We start from the raw sequence: 10,896 nt of genomic DNA, 5'->3' as shown, positions 1-10,896 counted from the left end.
GCAATTGGCAAACCATAGAGGCGCAGTATGTTAAAATGCTCTCTATGATGCAGCGGTAGAAGGTCACCAGCAGTTTTTCATTCAGTTGTTTTCTGAGAAGTCTCAGGTAGTACAATCTCTGCTGGGTCCTTTTGACCAGTGCTGCAAAGTGAGCACCCCAGGTCAGGTCCTCCAACACCCCAAAACTTAAAACTGGCCACTTGCTCCACTCGGTCTCCATTGATAAGCAAGGGCTGGATGTCTGATCTGTTCCTTCTATAGTCCACTATAAGCTCCTTGGTCTTATTGGTGTTGAGGACCAAGTTATTGTCTCCACACCACGAAAGCAACTGGTCCACCTCATCTCGGTAGGCAGACTCAATCCCCCCTGGAGATGAGTCCCACCACTAGTGAAAAGGATTAAGGGTAACATGATAGCAGCCTTCCAATATTTGAGGGGCTGCTACAAAGAAGAAGGGGTCAAGCTATTCTCCAAAGCACCCAAAGGCCAGACAGGGAATAATGGATGGAAACTGAACAAAGGAGAGATTCAACCTGGAAATAAGGAGAAATTGTCTGACAAGGAGAACAACCAACCAATGGAACAGAAGTTGCCTTCGGAAGTTGTGGGAGCTTCATCACTGCAGGCTTTCATGAAGAGACTGGACTGCCATCTGTCAGAAATGGTGTTGGGTCTGCTTGGGCGGGAGACTGTACTAGATGACCTACAAGGTACTTTCCAACTCTGTTAATCTGTTAATATCAGACTACTTATGTGCAAAGTCAAGCTAAAGTGGGAAAGTAAAGCCAACCAGTTTCCATGGCAGGATCCTGGTCATATACTTACTATTTACAAGGAATCATTTTAAAGTGCTGAATCTCACTGATAAGAAACCACAGGAACTGTGGAATTCAGTAAAAAAAATAAATTATTAAATATGAACTAAGAAAGAATAGAAAACAAACCGATGTCAAAACAAATCGCCAAGAAGATAAAAGAAGCCAAAGGGAAAGATCTCCAGAAGAAACTTAACAAAGTTTTTTCACAAAGAGAGCTGCCAGAAGAACCAAAAAGTAGTTATTATGACAATCTGTTTTAGGATATTGGAAATGGAACAGAAAGGAAAGATACCAATGGACAGATAGCAGCTGATTTCAAGATCAAATAAAAAGGAAGGAATATACTGAAATTCTGAGCAGTAAAGGCATCAGGGGCCAGAATACTGTAGAACACGTGTGTCAAACTCATGTCATGGTGGCATCACGTGATGTATTGGGATCTCTTTGTTAAACTAGATGTGGCCAGCATGTGACACATCCAACCCGTGGGCCACGAGTTTGACAGCCCTGCTGTAGAAGATAATAGCTGTGGCAGCACAGTGGTTAACATGCAGTACTGCAGGCTACTTCTGCTGACTGCCAGCTGCCAGCAGTTCGATCTTGACCAGCTCAAGGTTGGCTCAGGAGGTCGGTAAAATGAGGACCAAGATGATTGGGGGTGAGATGCTGGCTCTGTAAACTGCTTAGAGAGGGCTGTAAATATCTGTGACGCGGTATATAAGTCTAAGTGCTACTGGTATTCCCTATTTATAAGTACATACTAGAAGACAAAATCAGAACCGCACTCTGGTTGTTGCCAAGTTGGAAGACTACAAGAATTGATGGAATGGATGCAGGAATATGGAAAGCAACAGAAGATCTAATAAAAAGGTCCAAGCAAACTAAGGCAGCAAATATGGAGAACGACACAATGGCCAAAAGAAGAGGACAATCTACCTATCGAAACCAAAGAAAGAAGACTTAACAGAATGTATTGTATGATTCTTAATTTCACTTGCTAGCAAAATAATGCTTGGGATCACCTAATGGCAGGTTTAGAGTCCTACACAGAAAGAGAGATGCCACATATTCATGTTAGTTTTAGAAAAGGCCAAGGAACAAGACACAATATTGATAATCCCTGCTGGATAATTGAGAAAACAGAGTACCAAAGAGGAATCTGTATGATTAAAGAAAGATCTTTATTCATATCAATCTCAAGTTGTAGAAGGTCCTTAGGCAACCAGGAATCCCAGAACATCTCATTGTCCTCTGAGGTGAAACCTTTGCAGAGGACAAAAAATTACAGTCCAGATGGACATGCCAAAACAGACTTGAGCTCCAGATTGGCAAAGGATTGTGAGGAGGATGTATATTGTCCCCTTATTTATGCTAGGAGAGTTGGAAGGGACTTTGGAGGTCTTCTAGTCCAACCCTCTGCCTACGCAGGAAACCCTACACCACTTCAGACAAATGATTATCTAACATCTTTTTAAAAACTTCTGGTGTTGGAGCATTCACAACTTCTGGAGGCAAGTTGTTCCACTGGTTAATTGTCCTGTCAGGAAATTTCTCCTTAGCTCTAAGTTGCTTCTCTCCTTGATTATTGCTTCTCTAAGCTTGTCCTGTCCTCAGGGGCTTTGGAGAATAGCTTGACTCCCTTTTCTTTGTGGCAGTCCCCTGAGATATTAGAACACTGCTATCATATTTCTCCTAGTCCTTCTTTTCTATTAAACTAGACATATCCAGTTCCTGCAACTGTTCTGCAGATGTTTTAGCCTCTAGTCTCCTAATCACCTTTGTTGCTCAACATCTTTTTTACATCATGGCGACCAAAACTGGATGCAGTATTCCAAGTGTGGCCTTACCAAGGCATCATATAAAGTGCTATTAACTCTTCACGTGCTCTTGATTCTATCCCTCTATGTTGGTTATAGTTTATGGGAAGCCAGATTGAAAGAAGGTGAATGTGGTTTTAAAATTGCTATTAGACACTTTGGTGCCCTGTGCTATGTTGGCAACAACTCAACACCAGTGAGGAAAGTTTTTCGGTTAACTGATTTTCTACCAACAGCATGGAATTAAATGTTGGGTTCCCTCTCCTTTCTCTTCATGTGACTTTATATTTAGAAAGCCTGTTGACATTTAATCGAAGTATTTTCTGCCTGTTTGCTTCCTCTGATTACGCCCATAGTAGATAACCACCTTTCTATAATAGGCAAGCTTGAAAGAAAGTATATCTCAGGTTATTCTTAAAGAGTCATTGAGCTGAGTGATGTGAAAATTGAAGTCATCCATCTACGAAAAAGATTCATAATTGAAGAAGATTCTTTTGCGCAGGATAATTACAAAAAAACCCCACTGTTTATTTACATCTGTTCGAAGTTACAATAATAAGTGATGAAACACTTTGGAGTTAAAACAAAGATCCAGAAAAGCTATTTTGTGTTACAAAGTTTAGGACAAAAAAAAAAGAGAGAAAGAAAGAGAAAGAGGGAGAAAGAGAAAAAGAGAGAGAGGCGCAACATAAAAATTGTACTGTTGTTTCATCTACGAACTGGCTATAGTTTTGGAGGCACGTTGGTGAAGGAAGGATTTTGAAGCTGTCCATATCCATCATGAAATCCCTGGAAAACAACAGAACAAAAGACACACAGTTGTTTTTTTTATTATATATATATAACATTAATAACAATTGATAGTTCTCTTGGGACTTTCATGTTGTAAGGATGGAAAATAGCAATTAGAAAGAGTAATAATTTGTTTGAGAAAGAACAGCAAATTAACATGGCCCTGGCTTTACCGTTTGGTAGAAATGATCTACGACTGAAATAGCAATAACACTTATTATATACTGCTTCACAGTGCTCTACAGTCCTCTCTAAGCAGTTTACAGAGTCAACATATTGCCCCCAACAATCTGGGTCCTCATTTTACCCATCCCAGAAGGGTGGAAGGTTGAGTCAACCTTGATCCTGGTGGGATTTGAACTGCCAAATTGCAGGCACCCAGTAGTCAGCAGAAGTGGCTGCAGTACAGCACTCTAACCACTGCACCACCAAAGCTTAAAACAGCAAGCTACACATTAAAAGAGACTTTTTAATATTTCATGTTTCAAACGTAAACTAACATGGATATGTCAAGAACAGGGCTGTCATTATTTTGACTGCCTGTGACTTGAACTGTAGCATAACACAGCGGTCCCAAACCTTCTTGGCTCTGCAGAGTAGCAGCATTGGCGGCAGCGGAGAGGGTGTGTGAGAAGGATGGTTTTGTGGGCGTGTCTGCCGCGTACCCAAATGGAGCTTTGCGTATGTGTGTGTACTTGCCCACCACTTGCGCAGCCCACTTCTCAACAGGCCGCAGTCAACAGTACCGAGTTGTGGACTGGGGACCCCCAACATAACAAAATCTGATTCTGACTGGGATTTACAAAGCTGTATGTAAGCATGAGCTACCTATATGTGCAGAAAATCAAATTACAGTGGTACCTTGGTACTCATCCTGGAGGCGCGAGGTGTACCAAACCACTTTTTCCCATAGGGAATAATGCAATGAGTCATAAGGCAGAGGAGAGCGACAAGTTCTAGCTTGTGCATTGAGTACCAAACAAATGATAAGTACTAGGACAAAATTTTCACACTGAAAATTGAGTATCAAATTCGATAAGTTTCAAAGCAGTTGAGTCCCAAGGTACCATTATCTCAGGTGTGTGCATGTGTGTGTGTGTGTGTGTGTGTGTGTGTGTGTGTGTGTGTGTGTGTGTGTGTATATATATATATATTTGTGTGTGTGTGTGTGTACTGTATATATACTGTATATGTATATATATTGTATATGTATATAATTTTTCAGAAAAAATTTCAATGAAACCAATTTCTAGAACATTAAAAGCACGATAGATCTCATTAATTGACCTGATTGTTTTGCTTCTTCTGTGTTTTGCCTTACAACAGTTCCTTTTATCCCATTCTTTTGTCTGCTGTATTTGGTTCAATTGGTTCATATTTTAAAAATATATGCAAAAAAAAACAAAACCCTGGCAATTGGTCAGGAAATCTCCCAGTTTGATGTTTTGTGACTTTAAGCTTCTGTTGCTACCATCTATTAATCAAAATAGTGAATTAACTACATCATTAATCAGAATGGTGAATGGACTTTTCCTCTTATAGATGTAAGATTCCGATATGCAGATGTACACTGCTCAAAAAAATAAAGGGAACACAAAAATAAGACATCCTAGGTCTGAATGAATGAAATATTCTTATTAAATACTTTGTTCATTACATAGTTGAATGTGCTGACAACAAAATCACACAAAAATTATCAATGGAAATCAAATTTAGCAACCCATGGAGGTCTGGATTTGGAGTTACACTCAAAATTAAAGTGAAAAAAAAAAACACTACAGGGTGATCCAACTTTGATGTAATGTCCTTAAAACAAGTCAAAATGAGGCTCAGTAGTGTGTGTGGCCTCCACGTGCCTGTATGACCTCCCTACAATGCCTGGGCATGCTGCTGATGAGGTGGCGGATGGTCTCCTGAGGGATCTCCTCCCACACCTGGACTAAAGCATCCCCCAACTCTTGGACAGTCTGTGGTGCAACGTGGCGTTGGTGGATGGAGCGAGACATGATATCCCAGATGTGCTTAATTGGATTCAGGTCTGGGGAATGGGCGGGCCAGTCCATAGCATCAATGCCTTCGTCTTGCAGGAACTGCTGACACACTCCAGCCACATGAGGTCTAGCATTGTCGTGCATTAGGAGGAACCCAGGGCCAACTGCACTAGCATATGGTCTCACAAGGGGTCTGAGGATCTCATCTCAATACCTAATGGCAGTTAGGCTACCTCTGGAGAGCACATGGAGGGATCTGTGGCCCCCTAAAGAAATGCCACCCGACACCATTACTGACCCACTGCCAAACCGGTCATGCTGGAGGATGTTGCAGGCAGCAGAACATTCTCCACGGCATCTCCAGACCCTGTCATGTCTGTCCCATGTGCTCAGTGTGAACCTGCTTTCATCTGTGAAGAGCACAGGGCGCCAGTGGCGAATTTGCCAATCTTGGTGTTCTCTGGCAAATGCCAAACGCCCTGCACGGTGTTGGGCTGTAAGCACAACCCCCACCTGTGGACGTCGGGCCCTCATACCACCCTCATGGAGTCTGTTTCTGACCGTTTGAGCAGCCACGTGCACATTTGTGGCCCGCTGGAGGTCATTTTGCAGGACTCTGGCAGTGCTCCTCCTGTCCCTCCTTGCACAAAGGCGGAGGTAGCAGTCCTGATGCTGGGTTTCCCTCCTACGGCCTCCTCCACATCTCCTGATGTACTGGCCTGTCTCCTGGTAGCGCCTCCATGCTGTGGACACTACGCTGACAGATACAGCAAACCTTCTTGCCACAGCTTGCATTGATGTGCCATCCTGGATGAGCTGCACTACCTGAGCCACTTGTGTGGGTTGTAGACTCCGTCTCATGCTACCACTAGAGTGAAAGCACCGCCAGCATTCAAAAGTGACCAAACCATCAGCCAGAAAGCATAGGAACTGAGAAGTGGTCTGTGGTCACCACCTGCAGAACCACTCCTTTATTGGGGATGTCTTGCTAACTGCCTATGCTTTCCACCTGTTGTCTATTCCATTTGCACAACAGCATGTGAAATTGATTGTCAATCAGTGTTGCTACCTAAGTGGACAGTTTGATTTCACAGAAGTGTGATTGACTTGGAGTTACATTGTGTTGTTTAAGTGTTCCCTTTATTTTTTTGAGCAGTGTATAAACTCTAAATTAAAGCTAAGCAACCTATTGCTTACACTCTGGACTAAAAACAGAGATTAACATTTTCAGATTTTTTTTTCTCTCTATATCAGGAGTATCCAACCTTGGCAACTTTAAGACAGATGGACTTCAACTCCCCAGCCAGCCATCTTGCTCTAAGACTTCTAAATTATACTTCCTTTAAAATAAATAAAAAAAATAAATGAGAGAATATTTTCTTCGGAAGATCATGCATTTGGAAAGAAATATTGCCTAAGCAGAAATTTAACTTTTAATGAGAACAAGGAAAAAAAATCTATCATCATTATGAAAAAGTATATATAAAAACTGCATTATTTTCAAGAATCATAAAAATTAAATGCTTTTTCTCGTAAACCTAGACCAATATTGAATAGTTTGGATCTGAATAAGTTAGATGTACAGATAATTGGTAAACTGAATCAATATCTGTACTTAAATGCATTAAATTAAAATGAAGAATCAATTGGTTCATTTCTGAAACACGAGTACCTATATTCTATGCATTAGACAGCCATTTCATTTCCTTCTAGACTACACAGTAATTACGAGTCCTTAATTAACTGACAGACCAAAACAGAAAATATTAACTTTGGGAAGAGGAAGACCCAAAAAACTAGTCAACACAACCCCCTTAAATCTCATACTTAACCTTAACTTTTATCTAGGCAGATTAATTCAGAAACCTTTGGTCTAGATAGAACAAAAAACAAACAGATGCAAATTCTGGATGTACAAAAAGAAATGATGCTGTTCAGCTGCCAAATTAGTGGAGTTACCTTGTCAAATCTCCACAACTGTTTTGAGAAATATAGACAATAGCACAAAAATTGACATTTTTTACCCATTTTAAAATGGCCCAATCTGAATCCGTGGATCCACTCTGCTTTTAGCAATTGCTTACTCATGACACTATAGTACAGGTATCTTCAAGTTATGATGGCAACTTCCATTGCTAAACAAGTCAGTCGATAAGTGAGGCAGACTTGATTTTACTGTTTTTGCCACGGTTGTCAGTGTTCTGACCCGACCTTCACAGAAGGATTAAATAGACTCTCCGCAAAGAAAAACCCCTTTGGGAATTAACTGCATTCACCAACAGAAAGTCCAGGCAAGAGTCCTGCAAGAAGTCAATAGTCCTTATCAGCTCGTTATGATAAATGCAAAGTTGTGAGTTCCCAGCCCAGAGGCTGCCAATTAAGTCAGTTCAAACAGAGAAATAGACAGACATCAGTTCTGGCAAGGCAGTCTTTGTCCCACGAAACAAACATAAGGAGCAAACTTTCCAGAAATACGAATAGTTGTCTGCGACAACCAAACTACTCCCCTTTCTTCCTATTTATTCCCCAGCCAGGGAGGGGCCAGTCAGTGTCCATGTTTGTTTTGCTTCCTGAGCTGGCTCATTGTCCTCCGTTATTCACCTCTCCTATCTGCTCTGTGCATACGCGCATCCAGAACAGGCCCCAGCTGTTCCTCCTCCTCACTCATCTCTGACTCCAAAGGCAGCTGCCTCTCTGGCTGGGAAATGCTGGACGGCCCTGGCTCTATCTCTGCGTCTGACGCTGAGCATCCATCAGAGCCTTCCCCAGGCTCCAGAACTGGCCCAAGTTCTTCCCCAACCTCTTCATCATCCGAGTCTGCCGCCAGCTCTGCTGACAGCTGGCAGGCCACAACATTAAGTGAATCACATGGCCTTTAAGCACACCAGGCTTTTCCCATTGACTTTGTTTATTAGAAACAAAATTTCATAAATATACACTGGCTGACAAGCACCTGATCACGTGACTGTGGGGATGCTGCAATGATGATAACTTCAAGAACTAATGCATTACTTTTTTCAGTGCTGTCTGTAACTTCCAATGGCTACTAAACAAAGGATTGTAAGTCAAGGACTACCGATAGTTAAATGAGTTTGAACTTTTTGTACACGAACGAGCAATCTGCTCTTTATATTCCAAGCCACATTTTTAAATTAAAAAATATGGTATTATTTCATTCCACGTGGATTAATTAAAGAATGTTTATGAAATTTTATTAATTACATTTATACAGCATCCCAACTGACACACAACTGGCTCTGGGAGGCTTATAGCATTCTCAAAGGAATAAATTTGTTCCATTATTGGATTCAAAGGTGTTATCTGGCTTAACCTCTAGAAAAACAGAAACGAAAACTGTTGTTGTGTTAGCACTTAACTACTAGCCTGGCAGTGGTACTTTCTGAGATTCTGTACTTTTCAAAATGACTTTTATTTCTGCAAGTGGCTTTCATAAAAAAAACAATAACATATTCTATACTGCCCTTAAGGAGCAAACAGTTCATCAATTCTCATAAGATGTGCAGCATTTCATACTTTGAAAACACCTGCCTTTATGTGAATAGGTTTTTATTTTTTTTATTTTTTTGGGGGGGGAGAAAGGAAGCTATTGAAGACGGCGCTATCACACTACTATGCCATGGTTAAACACATAGTATTTTCAGCATACTATTTTCCCAAATGGTGTAAATATGATATCATCAAATGGCGAGTAAACAAGCTTCAGCAGATTGAGATGGAAAAGACGTAAGGAACTGATGCTCAAAATTCTATATAACTGGCTATTATTGAACTCTCATAAATGGATTTTTTAAAAGATTCTTTGGAAGCAGTGTGAGAGAGAGAGAGGGAGGGGGAGTGGATTTTTTGGGGGGGAGAGGCACAAAAATAGTGATCTTTCTAAACATATACCTTTAACTAAATGTCTAAGGAGATTCTCAATCATCCAAGTTATGGTTATCCTGAAGGTGCTTTTTCAAGAGGCAACTGGACTTTCTTTGTTTTTTTTCCTTGAAGACGTTTTGCTTCTCATCGAAGAAGCTTCTTCAGTTCTGAGTGAGAGAATGGAAGGATTTATATTCATTGCAGTCATCTGGTTGTTAGCACTTTCTCTGAGAGACGTTGAGGCCACGAGTTTATCTGTGCCCTCAGGGTCACGTGAATAGTGCAAACGGGTGTGGAACCTTCTTGGAACTGTGTTGTAAACAAAGAGGCCACCTATGTTAATTTTGAACAGCCCTCTCTCAACAGAAGGGAAGGAATACGACACTACCTATCTCCTGTTTACAATGAGTTCCAAGGCTCCACACATATTTGAACCATTCAGGTGACCCTGAGGGCACAGATAAATCTCCAAGTGGCCTCAATGACTCTCAGAGAGGGGGCTAATGACCAGATGACTGCAAGGAATATAAATCCTTCCATTCTCCACCGTTCACTCAGAACGGAAGAAGCTTCTTGGATGAGAAGTCTTCAAGGAAAAAAAAAACAAAGTCCAGTTGCCTTTTGAAAAAGCACCTTTGGGACATACCTTAAACTCCTTCTACATGCAGTTTCCTCAAACCAACTCTTACATTGGATAGTTACAATGGATAGTCTTTTGTTCTTGACTTCCAATTCTCCTTAGCACAGTACAAAATATACATGCTCCAACCTCAACTTTTTGCTTTTACACATTGATATATAACTAGCTATTCCCATAACATCAATTTTTTCTAATCAACAAAACCAAAGTCAATGTTTTTTCCCTGTCCCCTTCCCTTCCCTTCCCTTCCCTTCATTTTCTATCGTTTTCTTCTCTTCTTTGTATTTTATATAATTAAAAATAAAAATATTTTTGTTCTTGAGATGTGCATCTGTTTCCCCCATATTGATAGTCTTCCAAATGTTCTGGACTAAACTCCCCAACACTAGACCAACGCGGAGTCTCCAGATATCCAACAGGTCTGAGGTGAAGACAAATTGGGGAAGACAGATTTTAAATGTAGTTCTGAATTTTGTTGCACAGCTGGGATTTTATGTAAGGCCCAGATCAGTTTTTGAAGGATATGACCTAAACAGTTGTAATTTAATACCACAAAATTTTATCTCCCCAAAACAAGATATACTGATAGGGAAAAAATAATCTGCATCCAACTGGGATGAGAAATTTTTTTCTAAGCAAGGCAATTGTTGAGTGATTTTCACCCATTTTGGGGGTGGGGGGGGGGGCACAACTATTAAACGAATGGCTAATTATTAAGTGAATTATGTGGTTGTTAACCAAAGCCAGCCTCCCTTGTTGAAATTGCTTGTCGGACGTCAGCTGGGAAGGTCACAAAAGGCCATCACATGTTCCCAGCCTCCTAAATACAGTGGTAGTCCTCCACTTACGGCCACAACTAAGGCCAACATTTGTGTTGCTAAGTGAGAAATTTGTTACAAGTGAGTTTTCCCCCATTTTACGCCTTTTCTCTCCACATTTGGTAAGGGAATCACTG

General features: G+C 40.9%; 1 protein-coding gene across 2 annotated transcripts in view; it reads right to left on the bottom strand.

Annotated features, from left to right (window-relative positions):
• Positions 1–3,143: 3,143 nt before the first annotated feature.
• KHDRBS3 (KH RNA binding domain containing, signal transduction associated 3) overlaps positions 3,144–10,896 on the bottom strand; it is a 122,324-nt gene continuing 114,571 nt past the window's right edge. The window contains exons 11-12 of one of the 2 annotated variants that reach the window (XR_015749057.1): positions 6,685–6,759; positions 3,144–3,425 (exon numbers count right to left, since the gene is read on the bottom strand). The gene's annotated coding sequence lies outside the window, so the exon portion shown is untranslated. The remainder of the gene's footprint in view (positions 3,426–6,684; positions 6,760–10,896) is intronic. The other variant, XR_003371885.2, reaches the window with a different exon arrangement.

Source organism: Notechis scutatus, chromosome 3 (assembly GCF_049901735.1).
Source record: "Notechis scutatus isolate UNSWTSFEM ecotype Mainland chromosome 3, rNotScu1.2, whole genome shotgun sequence".
NCBI lineage: Eukaryota > Metazoa > Chordata > Lepidosauria > Squamata > Elapidae > Notechis > Notechis scutatus.
This window is presented reverse-complemented; position numbering and strand designations above follow the sequence as displayed.